This window comes from Haplochromis burtoni, unplaced genomic scaffold (genome assembly GCF_018398535.1).
Source record: "Haplochromis burtoni strain Fernald_Lab_line unplaced genomic scaffold, NCSU_Asbu1 Contig_107, whole genome shotgun sequence".
Classification (NCBI taxonomy): domain Eukaryota; kingdom Metazoa; phylum Chordata; class Actinopteri; order Cichliformes; family Cichlidae; genus Haplochromis; species Haplochromis burtoni.
Window position 1 is genome coordinate 1,587,301 of NW_024582468.1, and position 19,146 is coordinate 1,606,446.

Sequence of the window (19,146 nt, forward strand, 5' to 3'; positions counted from 1 at the left end):
TATCTCCTCTGTGTGACATCATAAAGGTCCAAATTTAGAAAAGTTAAGAGTTTGCTGCCTGAGGTTTGGCCTCACAGGGATTACTGGTACATACTCTGACCTCATTATTTCAAACTTCAGCAATGTTTAATATTAGCACCCACCTCTGAAATAATCTATTTATAACAGAAAATTAAGGAAACACACATCAGGACTGCTTTAAATTACTTTAAATCATAATGGTTAGATATCTTCTTTACTCAAAAACAAGATTGTTCACTCTCCGTAAACATGAAGCAATAATTTTGACTAAAATGCAACTGAAACATATAAAACTCAAAGGTTTATGTATTCAAATACTTTATCTTTTAGGAAAATGTACTCGATATAAACTAAATGGATACCAATCACGTACATTTCATTTGACCAAATTTCATTAAATGTAACATTTTACATTGTACATATGTAAGAAAACATGGAAAAATTTACATATAATTAAATTGGCTAAAATCAGCATTTTGGGCAGAAATGTTTTGCCTGGTGCTTACAGGCTGATATACGACCCCTGAGTGAAGAAAGTCTATTTTTTCTGATATTAATACTTATTAATTAATACAGTGTTTTGTCCAGTTTTTCAAGTAGTTGGTGAAAAAAAATGAAAATACACCAAATTCAGAAATATATTGGTGACACATTAGACTACATTTAATACAATTAAAAAATTATCATCGGTTTTCAAGAGTCCGCTGAGAGTTGAAGAGAGGCAGTAACTGGTGGGTTTGGGGCGGGCTCTAGCGGAGCAGTCACTCCCATCCATCCTAACAGCAGTCCTGTCTGGGTAGAGGGTCGGACGCAGGGAGCCATTCATTCTTCTCCGGTGAAAACGTGGAGGAGGATGAATAGTCTGTGAGGGAGAAAATCAAACTCGAATCGAAACAGATAGTCAAGGCAAAACCTGCACAAACTTCAGAGAAGGCACAAAAAGAGATCATCCCACTGTGAGGATTTCACAGCTCCAGATCCGCGCCGACTGCAGCTTTTACACGTAAGTACGTGCGCAAAGGGGGAATGTTTTAAACAGTACTGTTCTTCCCCTAACAATGGAGTGGTTATTCTTTTCTGAAACAAGCCTGAAAGTGGAGAATCTCTTCCAGACGTAAGTGACTTTCACGGGACTTTGGCTGGATTTTGTATTTCTCTCGGAGCACTGACGGGGAAACTCGTGGCAGAAAAGCCGAGTAGTCGGTTTCTTTGCCATGTAATGAAGCGCACTGGGACCCCAAAATGATGTCACTGTGACACCAGTCTGTTGGGTTTAGTTCTTTTATTAAAAGTCTCACCCGCGGATGACGCACGCGATACAATAAAATGCGTAAATTTGAGTTGGGTTTTTTTTTAAGGTTAGATAAAACGATCATCAGTAGTTGTACCCATTTATGCAAATTCCAGTTTTAAAAATTAAAAATCCCTTCTTTTCTTGGTGTTTTGTTACACCTTGTTTGCAAGTTGTTAAGAACCATGAAACCTTAAAACTCTCATTTGGTCCTTAAAATGTCATGTGGTGGTGGTGGTGGTGATGATGATGATGGGAAATGTCACACAGGTCTTGTTTGCTCAATAGTCACAAGTCAGTTTACTGTCAAAGAGGTCGATATGCAACAAATCACATTTGAGAATCTTTGATAACTGATTCATCTTTGTGTGATCTAGCTCTAAAGCAACACAGCATGATTTTTATTAATATTTTTTCAATGAAAACGTGCCATCAAAAGGCGTCATTAACCCCAAACACCTGATCCCTGCCCGGATTTCCTGTGTCAGTGGGCATATTGAAAGTTTAAAGTTGCTACGCTATTGAAACTCTAAGAGAAAGTCTGTCAGCGGTCTTGACAAAGTGCTACACAGATCGTTGGCTTGTGTTTCAGCAGTAAACCTGAGAACCGGTTGAAACCTCTGAACCAGAGCCTGAGAGAGACAAAGAGCAGCGACAACTGGCTTTTGAGCTCTCTGCACACAATAGATTTCAAAAATGTTGTTTTTTGCTCTAATACATAGTATTGTTGTCACTTTATAGCTGGGAAGGTCTTGTTTATATTCTGTAACTTAATGATGCTTAGTGAATGAATGACTGCAGCATTAAAGACAGTGGTTGCTTGAGGTCCACTGTCAGGGCTTGCCAGTGGTTTGAGTTTATGTGCCAGCACACGTGGTCCCTCAGGGCTCTGTGTTTGGCCCATTAAAAAAAGGAAAGAAAAGCACGAGCTTCATTCGTTACAACCCGGCAGAACTCTCCTTTTCCCCCCATTCAGGCCACAAGAAAAGCAAAATTCTACCAATTTTTTTCTTTCCTTTGGAACAGTTCTTTCTTTTTTTTCCCTCTCCTTTCCTAGACTAAATGGTAAACTTTCAAAGCATGGGGGGAAAAAAAGACACTGCCTGTCTCCTTTCTCCCACCGATGCAGATGATGCAGTTGGCGATGCTTTTTAATGCACGATACGAAAACATAAAACAAGAGTTTTAACTGCTAAGCCATTTACGCAGACCACATCATCTGCCTTTCGTGCCTCTCTGAGCTTTGATGGTAGTGCCTTTGTCATTAATCCAGGATTCTGGCTGCAGTTTATGGGATTGGTCAGTATATTTCTCCTGGAATGAGGGCTATTTTCAGTAGAGGATTTTGATCTACATCTTCCCTGTGCATTTGGATCCTAAATAAATACTGTGAGAGTAAATGTTGCCCAGTGGTCTGCTGATAGAAATCAGACCTGGGCTCTATCAGTGTTCGCTTGAAACCAAAGCCAGGACCATAGTGTCACCATGACCAGAGTGTGAAATCCACTAATTGAACGGCTGCTCCCGTGTCAAAGGTTAAACCAGATGACTCCAGCAGGCTGGGATTAACATCTGGAATACAGTTTGTTCCAGCAGAGGCCTGCTGTGGATATCCTCCAGTGTAGATGGCCGAGATAACGAGGCCGGTTTATTTGCATGGCACTTCCTCGGACTACTGTAACTGCTGCACGTGTACGTTAGATCATTCGCTCACACATCTGTTTTTCCACAATCTGTGCTCTTTTTCATTCCTTTTTTGTCCCCCCCACCTCACCACCACCAATTGTATTCTTTTGTGTCTGCAAGTGTGGCCAGTAAAACTTTCAACAGGAGCATCCAGGAGGAAGCGCTCTATGAAACCAAACATCACAGGTTTTATTTAATATGCCTCTTGTTACCCTAAAGTTTGTTTATTTGCTTATAAAGTTGACGTAATGTGAGGAAGACAGTCTTAAAATCTTGACAAACCCAAAGTGGGTCACATTACGTTATACCGTTTCCATTCCAAGCTTCTAAAAAGAGTATTGAATTGAAAGCAGCCGTGAGTCTGACTTTTGTTGATTTTTTTTCATAGCATGGCCTCGGAGACAGGCTGCTTGATCAGTGCTAGGAGAACTGTCTTTCACAGTCTGACACAAAAGCAACTGAGATGTTTTGTCATGTGATCACATATTTTCCCCCGTTCTCCATCTTAGTGCTTTCACTTTTTAATTGATTAACGAACTTCAGTACCAGCTACTTCCTAAACTACCATCATTAATGTTGTAATCTGGTCTGATACTGACGACTAAAACAGTGTTTTTGGCTAAAAGATGGCTGTAACTTAAGTGAAGTCCTGTTTGGAAACCTTGAGATGACCGCTTTTCTCTGCCACCTTCTCGGTGAAACCTGATTTTGTGAGCAAAATGTGCTCATAGGCTAGCTTGTAAAGCTAAAGTTGTTAGCTAATACGTTTATGCCCTGGTGGCCACTGGAAGGAATGCATATTTAAGACACTTTCTTGTTGGCTTTACTTTTCATGCTTGGAAGCCATCTTTAATGCTGTTTTCATGTGTGCATAACTTTTAGACAACCCTTATTTAACAACTGATGAACGGTGGTTCCTTGTCCTGTCTTCTGATTTGTAAACACAACTTCAGAAGGGCACTGTGGTAATCTACAAGACTGACCTTTCCTAATGTGTCTTTAATGTTGTCAGAGCTTTTAAACCTAACTATGACTTTCCTAACTGACATTCCCAAAACTGACCAAAGTAAGAAAACAGCAAGGGAAAGTGACATTTACAAACGGTCCTCTTTATGAGTCAAACTCCAGTGTCATGGTTGAAAGTCACCTGTGCCCTCTCCACCCCACCTACCTCCTCAGATTCCTTAAGTGGGGTGTGCAAACACTAAGGCTGGTGGTTTTTCCTCTCATACTTCTTTGAAGTCCATGAGAAGGCCGCCTAAAAGGAGACATGCACAGTTGGTGCATTATAGTTCACTAGCATGGTCATAAGAAACTGTCACTCGCATGGATGTCTGCATCAAGCCTGGTGCTCGCCTTCTGATGATCCACGTTCTGTCACTAAAACCTAAGCACACCCAAGAAGATTCACATAAATGTGAATTCTGTTTTCCTCTGACTCTCTCCGCCCTTCATGCCCCCACATTGTTCCTGGAGATGAGTCTCTCCTGGGGGTACCTATGCTTCCAGCAGCTCTCCTGTTTACTGGGAAATCAGCATGGTGGGGTCACAATAAGAAATCCCTCATCTTACACTGGAAATAAAGACCTGTCCAAAGAAATGACTAGTAGAGGAAGGAGGAGTTGGTGGGGGTTGAGGCGGAGGGGTGTTGGGTAAAATGAGGAGAAGGAATCTGCACTGGGTTTTTTCCCTTTGTAACGAGCTGTGGGTCAGTCTCAGGGGAATGGACGGCAGACAGGCAGAGGGTTCTGCAGCTGCTTGGCCTGAAGCACTTCATCTAGTCCCTGAGCAACTGCAGGCTCATTAAACTGCACTGTTTCTACTCAACATTAACTTCAGTTTATGTCTCCTGTTTTCGTCCATGCCATCCTTCGTTGCTCTTTACTGGCAAATGTTGTATGAGACATGCTTAAATATTGATTAGGCTGGAACTGGAGTCACCCTGGGACTTGGTCTGACAGCTGTATGCTAATGATAAAAGGGTATAACCTCCCACAATAGGCAGTCTGTGTGCGATGTGCGATAAGATGGTTTGTGTTCAGCTTGGCTGTGGACATGGAACACGTTTTGTGTGAACAAGATTAGTCTACATTGTGTGTTGCGTATGTGTGTGTGTGTGTGTGTGTGTTTGTGTTTCTAATTCACACAGTATAACAGAAGATCAGCAATGACGACAGTCATTGTAACTGAAAAACGAATTATTGTCTGTCTGTTTCAGTTTTGGGAGGAATTTTCATCCACATTACTGAAGTTCTTTCACTTGTTTAATGTTGATAAATATTGAGGAATACTGCTAGTAAATTCCCCCGCTTTTTCTTTTATACTAGTCTGCTCAAGAATCCTTTCATTTTCACTCACATTCATTGCTAAATCCCAGAACAGCTGAAGGATCCTCCAGCTGGTCTGAGCCAATTTTTCTCAAAACCACACATCTGATTTTCTCTGTTTGAGTCAAGGTTCCAGCAGCACTATGGAAACCTTACTTTGGTTTGGACTGGCAGGCTGTCACTGGTCATTATCGCCACTGTACGCTGTTCCAGAGCAAAGCGAATCCAATGGCTGTAACACCCTCTGGCTGCATTCTGCCTTGGCACACCTACTTTGAATAGAGATGAGTCATTCTAAAAGTAAGGCAGGTCACTGGTTTGAGCTAATCCTGTTCATGTTACTGACTGTATTAACAGTAAATTGCTGTTTGCCCCCTTTGGAACTGTTGCTATGCAAGTCAAGCTTTATGTCAGTTTACAGCAAGTTACTTCTGAGTAATATATATATTTTTTTTAAACAGTGGGTCTTGTCCCCAACAAGTGAAAAGCTCAAATGGCAACTGTTACTAATTATAGTTTATGAAGCAGATGAACACTGAACAGTCATTATTTTTGCTGTAGTGTTTTTTTTTTGCTTTTGGGACGTCTAACAAGTCGATGTCTCAGGGGAAAAATATTTAAAAGATTGTATATAATATGTATTTTATCTCTTAAGTGTATAATTTAAGCATATAAATGTCTTATAAACCCATTGAAACTGGTTACTACACATACATCTATCTAAAATAGTTGTTGCTTCCATGCATACAAATATGCTACGGCCCACTTGGTTCAACTGTATGCGTATGAATTTTTGTGATGCAGAAACGCTTAACTGCACTACTTGAGCTCTGCACATGTCCTTCAGGCAGATTAAGTGGACTTTAGAGAAGCATAACTGGAAGGACTATTTGTCCATGGTGTTTGCAGCTGTTTATGTTTGCAACCAAGTGTAATCCCTTCTTAATGTTATTGCAAAAACATATGCTCTTTAAATAAAAAAAACAAAAAACAAAACATTATTACTGTTTCTTTTCATCGGGCTTGTCTATTTAAGAAAAATACTGTCAAGGCTATAGCTTAAATAAGGACATAAATAAAGACCAAACCTCCGGCATATATAATGAGCTGACGTGACTAGGCTAAACGGATTTGGAGACAGGACAGATTTCCAAGTTGCAGCCTCATTATTAGATGGATTCTGTTTAATATGTCTAGTTAAATCAAGACCAACACAGTTTTGGCTGAAGTTGGTGTCATCTCTCTCTCCATCTTAAGTCATAAGTAAACATTTATGCAGTTGCAGGACTTTGTTAAATTTGACTTTATTTAATTTACCTTTGCTTTTATTCCAACACCTTTATGAAATGTGCATATTTTCTTTGGAGAAAGCAAAAAGAATGCAGAGAATGAGGCATTTCTTTGTTTGCTCTTGTCATTTGGGGCGGTCCTGCACAGCTAAGTGCTATTTGCCAACTTAAGACGGCAGGGATTGTGTCTTGGCTCTCTGTGTGGAGAGGGTAAACAAAGGCATGACAAAGTGGATAACAGAAGACTTTAATAATAGGAGTTGGAAGCACAGACAAGTCATAATGGACATACGTTTCAGAGCGCACCATGGATCAGAGAAAACAAAGATATTAAACAAAAGAGTGCAAAGAGTAAGCATAAAGGCATAAAGATAGTAAGAAAAAGAATAAGGCTTTTTTTTTTTTTTTTTTTTTTTTTTTTTTTTGCACAATTAACTGGAATTTTCTTGTTATACCCACTGATGAAACCACTAGTTGTCCCACAGAACACTTACTCAGAGGGGTATCGCTTTCTGAAAAGCTGCCTCTGACCTCTGACCATTCATCTGTCCATCTACAGCTTGGCTAAAAAAATGCCCATAGAGAGGTGATCATTTCCACACCAAGATGAATTTAAAAACAGCTTGTATACTTTTGAACATTTAGGGCTTCCCAGGGCTCATGTGGTGTAAGAAAGCATTCAGGTGACAATCTGCGGGAACTGATCAATAGACTGCTTGTGTGTACTGGCAAACTGAGCGTGCAGATTCAACTTCCTGACCTTAGCACCAGTGGATTTACACAGTGAGGTCCATTTTCAGAATCCATACACTACTATAAACACAGTTTTGGCTCAATATAGCACCAGGGCAATGATTGGTTGACTTTACTCAATTCCAGCAAGGAGTAACATTGCACTTGTGCAACATTGACACATCGCTGAACTGTTTTCATCGCACTACCTACCACTAGAGGTAAATAACAGTAAAAATAACTGTGATCTGACCTTTTTAAAAGCCACCTGAAATGTAAATGAAGGCCCCTTAACAGCAATTTCAGATTGTTGTTGACAGTTTAAGGGCAGACATGCACTTAACCAGATCTTATCCTCTTCTCTGGATCATTAGGCATGTTGAAGAAACCGTTAAGCTTTTCTCACTGCAGAGCCATCAGATTCCTGGTGGTCGATGGCCTGTGGTGCTCAGTGGGAATCTTTATCACCTCAGGCTCAGGGATTCACCAGGGAGACAGAGAAGAGCTTGGTTTTCCAGACATGATAACAGAACCTGGCAAACATTAGCCAGGCTGCAGTGCATATACAGATGAGGGCAGGAGGGGAATGAGTGTGTGTGTGTGAACTCATGTGAAACTTTTTTGCCCATTATATCTGTCATCATGTCTGGGAGAGACTTGGCTCTCATCCAATCCAGAGAAATTACCCTCCTATCCACATTAGGAGAGCACTTAATACACCTGTCTTCTGTTATTAGGGAGAGGTCGATGACTTCATCGGATTTGAACAAAGGCGACACACACACACACACACACACACACACACACACACACACACACACACACACACTTAAAGCATTTTGAAATCTCTTCTTTCTCTTTGATTCAATTTCTCTTGTTTTTATGAAACTGCTGCAGCTGTAACCATCTGTTATGTTCCACGTTGCTCTAACACACTAATCACTGTAAGGTGACATCATCTCTGTGTGCTCTGTGCGGTCTGTGGTTTACAAGCAGGACACACATGCATCCACGCACACACACACACACACACGGACATGAGGAAATTGGATCGAGTATGGATAATCATTGCATTAGTGCAGTGTGTGTAATCAGTGTGTGCCTAAGGGAGTAAAACACACCTTGTGTTTTTACTTTACACACCGAGCGCTCTCATAGCAGTTCAGCTTGTGCTCCAGTGTTGAGGGTTTTTTGTTGAATGGAAAGGGTGTATGCTTGCATCGAAAGGAAGTGGGGGCTAAAGGAGATACTAGCATGATGTCACTGAAAAGGATCAATTTCCGTGTCCTTATAATTATTGTGAAGAATTCTGAGAGTAAATGTTCAGATTTTTAATTGTGTTTTTGAATGTTTCAGAAAAACACCATGGACAAAGTTACAGTTAGCATGCCTGACTAATTATCTGATTACCTCAGTGTGAATGCCTGGGTGCACATGACACGGCTCTGTTTTCAACAGGGCAAATGCTAACTTAATTAGTTAGCTATTAATAACTAACTGAATATATGATTAACAGATGTGGTCAAATCAATTGTGGAGTTAGTGCTTTTCTATCTCTGTCATACAATAAGTGATTAATCGGGTACTTAATGACCAGATTAATCAGACAAGGTTATCTCGTACGCAACGTTCACAGAGGTGTGTAGGGCACACCTAATGGTCTCTGTTTCTGTCTTTCAGTTGATCCCCTCATCCCCAAGCAGTCGCGGCAGGTTGTTGCCCGTACATTAGCCTGTTTCTCAAAGGGGTTTTTCCTTCCCACTGTCACCAAGTGCTTTATCATAGAGGGGTTGTCGAATTGTTGCAGTTTTCTCTGTATTATTGCAGGGTCTTTACCCTACAACATAAAGCATCTTGAGGTGACTGTTGTGATTTTGCACTATATAAAACTGAATTGAAGTGAAACGAGTGTGCACTCAATGTGGAAGCTCCACAGGAACCAGCAACCCAATGTTTTTGTGGGGTTTTTTTGTTGTCCCTGTTTGAAGACCTCCTGGTGAGGCTTTCAAAGCCCTTCTGTTTCAGCGCTACAGTAAATGTAACACAGCTGAGCAGGAACAGGCAACACTCATTATTCTCCGCAACCGTAATGGCTTACTTCGTGTGTTTGTGTGTTACTTTTTTTTGCACATTTCATACATTTTGCATAACTAAATAAAGTCTCACTGTCAGCTGCCACTTGTATTTGATTTTAGCACTAGTGAATAAATCTGGGACTCTCCACCATTTGACCCTAGAGCTGAAGAAGCTTCTCGGATGAGAGGTGAAACGTCTTCAAGCAACTTAAAGAAGTCCAGACGCTTTTCTTTCCAAGCTCCTTAGACTACGATGACCTGGATGACTGAGAACCTTCACAGACACTAGTGAATAACATTAGTGCGCTTGTCCCATAAGCACAATACTGAATGCACTGTGCTGCCACTGAGCGGTTTCTGTGGTGCTGATGCAGCAGCAGTTTGATAGTCATATAAAAATGTTCCAGTCTCACACACATACACACTGGCTGCTGTCTGCTATGATGAGGTCATAGTTGGTCAAGTCTGTTTTGTATTGTATGAACAGAGAGCAGCTGTAATGCCCATTCAGCTCTGGACTTAAGATAGAGGGGCTTATATAACCTAGTGTACACTGACAATATCTATTGTGTTTCTGTAAACTCTGCAAACACATGTTCCCGCTGGGTTTACAATAGCAAATATTTCCCAGTGTTCATGCCTTTGAAGTTGACCTTTCAGACCACAAAGGTGAGTTGCAGCTTTGAGTTCCAGAAAAATCTGCTCTAGTGCCTGATCTTCAGCACTCTTTAAATATTTACTCACTGACGCGCTTCAGCGATTGCTCATAATCGCTTTGCAGTTTGCAGTGCATTACAGTGATTACTGTTCAGAGAGTGAATTGGGTTCGGGGTGCTGGCTGCTTCCTGACACCTGTGTTGTATGTGTGTGTTAGCCTGAGGGATGGGGCTACCGAGCTGCTTATTTTTAATGAGAATGCTCTCTGCTTAGCCTCACATGCCTCTCATTACTGCCCGCAGACCCAGAGAGTGAAGAAAAGACGAGGATGGGAGAAATAAATATAAAACAGATGGAAAATGGTAATGAAAGATCCTTCTGATTTTGATCCTCACTGCCAAATACAGTATCAGTGCTTGGTGTGTCACAGCCTTGATGGAGAGTAACGTATGATTTACATCAAACAGCATCCAACTTGGCTCCTGCATGTGCAGCTACAGAAACATTTGAAGTAATAATTACACAGGACCAATACAAGTGGTTCCATACCTGATGTGAAGCTATAGGTAACCGGATGTTAGCTTAGCATGCAGTGCACAGTTTTCACTGTTTTCAATCGAGATGTTAAGAGAATCTAACAAGCATTTTTTTTTTCTGATTTTGCAAATATGGGTGCGCTGATCTTCTCACCAGAGTCTGTGCAAAAAGAAAAAATCATCTAAAAAAATCTATTCCATTGGAAAATGGCAAACCTCTTTTGTCCCTTCCATTCAGCTCCCCTGTTCCCAAAGCTCTTAAATGCTATAAGAAAGACCCTTTTGTGGCGGACCTGGCTGCAGTGAAATTGCCTATGGTTCCCACATAATAGCCTGCCATCTAGTCTGGAAGGATTCAACAGCTGAGCTCCAAACACCGACATCTAGCTCACCTAAACTAAGAGGTATTAGGTTAAATGTGTGTTGGGGCATTTTTTTGGCAATGCTTTAGAGAGGTAAAAATAGTAGTTGGTCTGTAACACTTGGGGAAAATCCCCTCAGCTGTGCAATTTGGAAAATAATTCACACTGTTGAGTTTCCCCAGAGGACAAAACTGAACTCAGAACATCAATCTGAAGTCTTTTCCTTATCTGTTATTATGTATTTCAGGGCACTTTTCTGTAAAGTTGTTCTTCCTGTTTTCCAGCCAACATATTGATTCTAAATTCATCCAAAATCACAGCCAAAGGATCAGATTAAGTCATAGCAAGTGCGCTTTCAGTTTTGACTCTCTGCGAAAAATTGAACTTAGCTCGGGGGAATATCATTGACTGAGAGGCCTACTGGCCTGTGGTTTATTAGTGTAAGTCCCAGTGATCCCAGAGAAGCTGCTGTGTGTGTCTTGTATTATTTCAAGCTTACGCCAAGTTTTTGTGGCAGGATACTGCTTGTTTTCCCACTGTTCATAAAGTCGATGCTAGTGTCGATTAGATCTTATTTGATTGAGAGATTTCAACACAAACACAATCTCTCTTTTAGCCACAGCTGTTGCTTTGAATGGCTAACGGAGATGAAGGCATATTAGTTTATTAAAGATCATTTTTTGTGTACCTCGTAGCTTATCAAATTCTTGTAGAATTTTTACAAAATATTTCATCAGTGCTTTTTTGTCCCCATTGGTCAGGCTACAGAACAATCCCAGTGGAAATGATGTTTTCTCAGGTATAGAAGAAATGAGATGGCTTATGGAGAGTACTGGAAGTAAAGTGATTGGATAGTATTGGATTATTTTACTGGTTTTACTGGAAAATCTGGTGTAACTGAGATAAAAGTTTAAGACATGATGAAGTGTACATAATTAAAGAAACAACACCAACTGCACAAGCATGACAAGCTTGTCGAGTTCAGTAACTCCAGTTAGTGGAAAGAGGGCCTAGCAGCAACCAATTGGCCCTAGTTGCATACCTATCAATCAAAGTGGACACGCCCCTACAAGAACAATTGTATAAGAACAATTCTCTCACTTTAGAGTTGTTATGAATTGTTATGAAGGGTGAATCTGTCCATGGAGGTTAGAAATGTTTTTTTAAAGTGTCCCTAGTGTCCCCCTCACCTTTCAGCTTTGGAGTTTGCTGCTCGGTCAGTTTGGAAGCAAAAACATCATGAAATAGAGATTGTGGATAAGTAATTTGAATTGAATTTGAATTGCTGACAGTGGATCCCAAAGAAACTGCATGTAATCATCTTGGAATTTGTGAAAATGTAGGTGGTCTCTGTCTCCACTGTTTGAATCAGTCATGGATTAAGAGCATTGTCAATCCAATGCTGGCAGAGAAAAGGTGTCCTTTACCGTCACAATCTATCATTCTGCCATCTGCACACAAACAAGCAAACAAACAAAACTTCTGCTTCCTTTTGAGACAGTCTCTGTGTTTGCTGACCTGTTATCATCACCTAATCTGGTCCACTTATCCTGTGTTGGTGTTTCTGTGCAGTCTTGTTATGTCAGAGTACTGACCTGATCATTAACTTAGCTGAGTGCTATCTCTGGACAGTAACCATTAAAAGGCCCCAACATCACTGAATAAAAGGGAAGAGAGACTGCCATTAGTCAGTTATCTGCAGCCTGTAGAGTGTGTCTGCCGTCAGTATGAAGAGGGTAGAGAAAGCTGAATGTACTGCTGACAGCTGAAACATGTTTAATCACTGTCAGCGGTGCTGTTGAGATTCATTTTGTTAGCTCCAAAGTGATTACTTTCTTGCTCCTTGTATCGACTGATAATGTAACGATTTAGTATTATTTTTTTATTAGTTCTTCTTTTACTCACGAGTGTGTTTCTGCTGTGACTTTTAGATTATAGGGTCAGAATTTGGCACTAACAACTTAAAACCATCACGGTTTGTATCAACAGCTCAGGCTGCTGCTGCTGGGACCACCATATTTTTTTGGCACACTTTGGGCCCTGCAGTCCAAACTAAGCATTGTTTAAACACCACACCATGCCTACCTGATTATTGGTGCTGACCACGTCCATCCCTTTATGATCCCTGTCATAAAGAGCTTATATATATAAAATATAGTCATTTGAGTCAATATTGACGGAACAATAAACACAAATGTGACCATTGTAAGGACTCTGGATTGAGCTAGATGACAGAACAGACACACTGCGTGTAGCTAAAGTAAAAATGTTCTAAAAATACAGGTTTTTCAACTTTTGAATATGAATAGAAGTAATATGATAAAGCCGGCACGATAAGGTTGGAAACACGAAGAACACAGGCAGAGCAGTCAAACACTGGGTTGAAGTTGGTTTGAAGTTTTCCTGAACTGAGGGAGTGATTCAATAGTTGGAGTTTGTACTGCAAACCTAACATCTGGACAGAAGATATTGTAATTTCTTTGATGCACACAGAGCTTAAGAGTTTGCGCTGTGGTTGTAAACATTATGCAACTTTGCTACTGAGCCCCAAATGAGGCTGCACCTCTTCTCTTTTTTTATGAACATGTGAACCAGTTTAAGAGTTTCTCCAGGTGCAGTTGCTCCTTAGTCTCGGGTTTAAATGGAAAATACCAGTGAGCAATGAGGAAAGGATGCTCATCATTGTTGGGGAGCCAACCATGACTGAACTATAGCCCTCTGGAGATGGTGTGTTTTTGTCATTTGGACTCATCACTGCTTCGTTCTTGCTCTCTACAGGTTGTGACAATCTGAGAGAAGAGCCTTACGTCTGGATTTCACCGAAGAGATTTTGCCTCTGCATCCACTGCCAGGTCCTGCACAGGAGGTCGGTGTTGTCGTTTGTTGTCACGTGCGTTTTTCCTTTCATTTCATCTGTGCTCTTTGGTCAACTGTAAATATATAGCTTTTCCTCTGGAGCAAAACAAAACAAACAGAAGCATGATTTCCTGCTTTTCTTGTCATGATATTATTGCAGTTCCTGGCACCTTTCTGTTTCTAGTGGAAACACAAACTGTTCCCATGGTCCTATTGTTCCAGGCAAGTGTTAGGTAAATCTTGTAAATCCCAATTTTAATGGATGCTTAAAAGTTTCATTGCAACACCTAAGCTGATCATTTTGCTGGTGTTAAAAGTCAGCAATGCTTTTATAGTTTCTGAAGTTTCTTGCTCAACAAGCAACCTGATATGTGGGTTTAAGACTTTCCATGGTAACACAGCGACCTCCACCAATCAGAAATGTCGCTGTTCCAATTTGTTTAGATTGTTGGTCGAGGAGGGTTTTTTTGTGACACTGCAAATAAAACAAGGTTTTTACTGGAGTGCTCACCACCACTTCACAATGTCGTAGCTCACAGTTAGTCTGCTTTGAACAACAATATGAATCACTGTTCATATTGTGCTTTTTACTGGTCCTCATTGAATCTGCTCTGAGGTAGCATAGGTAGTTGGCGCACTTGTACTGTTGTGTCTGTGCTGCAACAGAGCAGATAGGCATCTGCACGGAAACTGCATGTTCCCACACTGACAACAAAATCTGTGTCAGATCCTCATGTGCTCATGGACGTGGAATCCTCGTCTCTGTGCAGCCAGAGACCTACGCAAACCGACACCAATGCAAGGCTGTTAATCCAGCTGCGCATTCAACAAATGTGATTCAGTGTATGACTTGCTTTTTTCTTCTTCTTTGCTTCACCGCGAATCGTCTTGTGACCCCAGAGATTTATGAACCATGAACTTTGATTTAACTGAGGGCAGAAAAGCATCTTCAGCAGCTACACTCAGTCTTTTCATTGTCTGCCATGCTGACTCTTAAAATCTGTTTGATATATGTCTTTCTGGATGAAGTAAGGAAGTTGGGGGGTGTCCGGATGGAGAAGCGTGTTTTTCCAATATGGAGGAAAACAATGGAGTCGGAGATATTGTGCAGGAGACCACCTGTGAAGGTCATTTCAAAGTGGAAAGCCCCAACTAACACAATAAACAAAAAAGTGTTTGTCACTTTGCTCTTTAAATAGGGAGACTTTGTGTCAAGCACTCACTTCCTGTTATCTCATACTTGTTTTGACTGAACCTCATTTGTCTTCACGCTCTGTTTTAAACACATCCAGTTTAACTGAATCTGAAGTGTTCAGTCATAATTCAATCTGAAAGCTTTTATTTCCACTCATGTTTTTTTCAGTTAAATTTCATTTTAAAGAAGGATGTCTGAGGTTGTTATTCTTCCAGTATGAAGCATGATGGTTTTTATCCTCACGTCAGCTCCAATTTAGACTGATTTTTATCTATTGTGTCTGCGGGATGCAACAGTGGTACAATCTGACAAGAACAGGGTTTTTGCTTGGTATTCATAAGAAAAGCATGACTTTTCAACACTCATCTCTTTGTCCGCAAGTGAAAGCACCTACACATCTCACTTTCCTCCCCCAAAACCAGTCTGACAAAAGCAACACGCTTCTTCATTTCCCACCTCTTCTTTTTGTTCTCAGCATCTCCTCATTTGTCTCCGTCCCTCATCTACTCACCTCCTACACATGCTGTGTTTTCCCAAGGGCCTGAAAGTGGGGGATGATATCACTTGACACTTTTATTATCCCAAACTCAAGTGAGTGCGAGTCTGGTGCCAGCATTCCTTGGTAGTGCTTACTTTTGATTTTGAGCAGAGTATCAGGTTAAGTGCCCTCAACAGCCATGGCTGTGTCCCCCAGGGGTGTTCGGATAAAGCAGGTAGAGCAGTCTCCGTTTGCAGGGGGAGTTTTTGTTACTCTGAGCTATAGTGGGAAACTCAGCTGGGAGTAGCGGGCCAGCACTACAGGGAAGTTAGGATTAAACTGCACTCATCCCGAGCACAAAACACAGTGAGAACAATGCTTTTGGCCCTTTCTAGAAGGAGGGACAAATGGCGTCGACCCAGCTTAGCACAGTGACTGATTTCCTGAGTCTGGGGGAGAAAATAGGATTTGAAGTGGAAGGACTTTTCCCCCCACCACGACCCCCTGCGTTTTTGGACCCCAGGGCAGTTTGCAGAGCTAAGGTGGGGCTAGAAATGGTTAAGCACAATGGAGACAGTGTTAGGCCTGAGGGGCCCAAACGCTGCAGCTCTCTTAACAGTGAGGAAACAGGAGTGCTGGTGACTCCTCAGGGCTCTCAAGTCCATCAGCAGCCAGAGGAAATAGGTGTGAAGAATGTGGCCCCTAATTTCTTAAAGTGGTATTTTCTCTTAGTGGAATATTTTCATTTTTTACTGCACCAACACTGAATCCCTGGAGTCTGGCCAGAACTCTTAAGTCAAGATCATGCTTTATTAATTTCAAATAGTACATCTAAGGTGTCTGTTTTTCTTCATTTCCTTCAATTTTCCAAAACATAACATAAAAAGTGTAATTAGTTTGCTTTGATTTCAATATCAACTTGCAAAATCTAAATAGTCACAGTGAAAAATGCAACAGCCTAACAGTTTTAACATTACATATAAGTTTTAAGCAGATACAGCACTATAAAAGTTTAAGGTCCCACTGAAATACAAGACTGAGTCGGTTACCATATAGCTATCAGTAAAGGATAACTTACAATCCTGGATATTTCCTCCAGATTTGCTATGTAACAGTTTTGAATTGAATCTAGCTGATTCTCAGCTGTATTACAGTTCATCTCCTCAGGTTATAGCAACACTGTTGAAGCCAAAAAAGGACTATTACAAGTACTAAACGTATTAGACATTACTCATTACTTGACAGAGAAAGTAATTTGTTACATTACTCATTACAATACTTTCTCATTACTCTGTTAAATGATTTTTTTTCTATCTTTCTGTCTACCTGCACAGACAATTAAGCTTTGTCAAGTAACAACATAACTTGAATTGAATTTAGTATAATAACACATTACATTACTGATTTAGTGAATGTGATTACAGTAGCACTCCTGAGTAATGCTAGTAGCACAACAAAACATATGAGATGGCTAAGCTGGAAACCCTGGAGATGAAAAAGTGGTGCTGTTGTGGAAGTGCCAAAAACCACAGTTCATAGCCATTTGTGGCTGACTCCAAAACTGAGTGAAACACTGTAGAAAACTGTGTTTAAAAAAAACGTAGGATGCCACATCTTGTCTGATCTCTGAAGCTAAGGACGGTCATGCCTGGTTAGTAGTTGGATAGGAGACTCCTCAGCCACTTATTCTCAGCTTCTTAACTGCTAAGACATAGCAATCTGGAGTCAGAGCCGAGCCAAGAAGAAAAAAAAACCTGTCTTCTGTGGCAGGCAGAGAGAATAATCTCTAACCCCTCCTCTTCTGTGGCGATCCGGTTGGCCACCCACTTTGACGCCAAGCTGTGATATGTCAGATGGTCGTTGTTTTCCTTCACCCTCTTAACCCTCATGGCGCGGGCTAACCGTACGCCGCTTGTGATATGGTCAATATGAGAAGATGAGGGATTGTTGACCTCTGGCTTCCTCCACAGAGGCGCAGCTGAAGAATGACTTTGTCCTAAACTGGATGTGGATCACAGTGTAATTCCTGCAGAAGACTTAGATCTACCAGAATCACTCCTGCTCCACCTCAGCAGTGACACACAATCTGTCAAGATTACATAAACAGATGTTTCTGGGGCGAAATGGTGACCGCATGCACAGAGATCAAACAGAGGTGTGCATGTTTAGATCCAAACGTGAATGTGTGAACCGTTGGTATTTTATGATGTTCTTCGTGTTTAAAAAAAAAAAAAATACTGCTGTTCTGTTCTGTGGGGGACGTGTTATAGCGCCACACCTCTCACAGGTGTGCCCCTGCTGACCACTAGCTGTGGCTTCTGTAAACCGTACCACCATTATTCCTTTTCTCTCCTTGTTTCTTTCCCACACTCCCGTCTTACTTCCTCTCGAGCTCAGTGTTGTGATTCCCTCACCTCCAACACACATGTGTGTTTTTGCTCCAGCGGTACTCCCGAGAAAGTTGATAAAATAGCAAATATGCTGCAGAGATAACACTCCCACGCTAAGATGCGGGGAAGTAAAAGCACCGCTGACGAGAGCGGAATGGATAAAAACGAGCGGTGTGATCTCGCTGGGGAGATTTATCTGTCTCCTGACCTCAGCTGTCGCATTAGATAAATGGATCGCTGTCAAATGTGTGAGTAAGACGCTGAGGTTGTGAGTGACGATGAGCCAGTGTCAGTGGAAACTTACATCATGTTTGGCATTGCGTAGCATGAAATGAGATGGCACAGGCTACACATACCCAAATATTGTGATCAAAGTGTATCTATAGCATAGAATAAAGTAGTACTAAGATCCTAATTTTAAAAAACAAATTGCGACGAACTCAGTCAGTATGCTGCTTGATATTTGCTGACCTGTTAAGAAAGTTAATGCCGGCTTGTTTTTTTAGCTAAAGAATCAGTATTCTTCAACTGACACCGTACAGCCCTGCCCAGAATGTTATTTCAGTAGATGTGGACCTCGTCCCCTGTGTGTGCGTGTCGAACATCTGTCTCCATGTGCCTGCTGATGGGCCTCAAGCAGCCGTGGCCTTGAAGTGGCAGATGGTCATAGCGGCTCCCTCTGTGGGATTCAAACTCAGCTCAGTCTTCTCCGATTGCGCAGAAGCAAATGTACATCACTGCAGTCTCCCTACATACATTTGTCACCCCTGAGCTGCTTTTAGACTGCACCGATGATCCTGAGGTGCTTTTTTTGGATAACTAAGGAAGGTTATAAAAACATGGATAACATTTTCTTCCATGTGCTACCATCATGTGCAAGATGCTCTGTTTTTGTCTGGGTGTTTGTTTAGTGCTTTAGAGATTTTTGTCTAGCAAACTGCATCTGATTTCAGCACTCAGTAAGCTGTTTTCCCCCCCCCAACTGGAAACTCCATAGGCTCTCATCAGAGCCAGATATTCCATCTGTCCATCTGTTGCCTCCAAATCTTTCCATATTTCTCTCCTAATGCCATCTCTTTCCATCGCAGTTCTTAAAAGTGAACTCGGGGCAGCCTCTTAAGGGTGGCTGGACGTTGGAGTGACATAACATGTGCAGGCAGAGCTCAGATTGAAAACATGTGGAGATAAAGCCTCAATGAGATATCTGTGGCATGTCTGGGAAGCACGCATTGACACGAGCCCAAATAAAGC

At 41.3% G+C, this 19,146-nt stretch overlaps 1 protein-coding gene across 2 annotated transcripts in view; it reads left to right on the forward strand.

Moving 5' to 3' along the window:
- The first annotated feature begins 781 nt into the window (after positions 1–781).
- Positions 782–19,146, forward strand: part of lhfpl2a (LHFPL tetraspan subfamily member 2a) — a 35,876-nt gene continuing 17,511 nt past the window's right edge. The window contains exons 1-2 of one of the 2 annotated variants that reach the window (XM_042223272.1): positions 782–1,024; positions 13,755–13,866. The gene's annotated coding sequence lies outside the window, so the exon portion shown is untranslated. The remainder of the gene's footprint in view (positions 1,025–13,754; positions 13,867–19,146) is intronic. The other variant, XM_042223271.1, reaches the window with a different exon arrangement.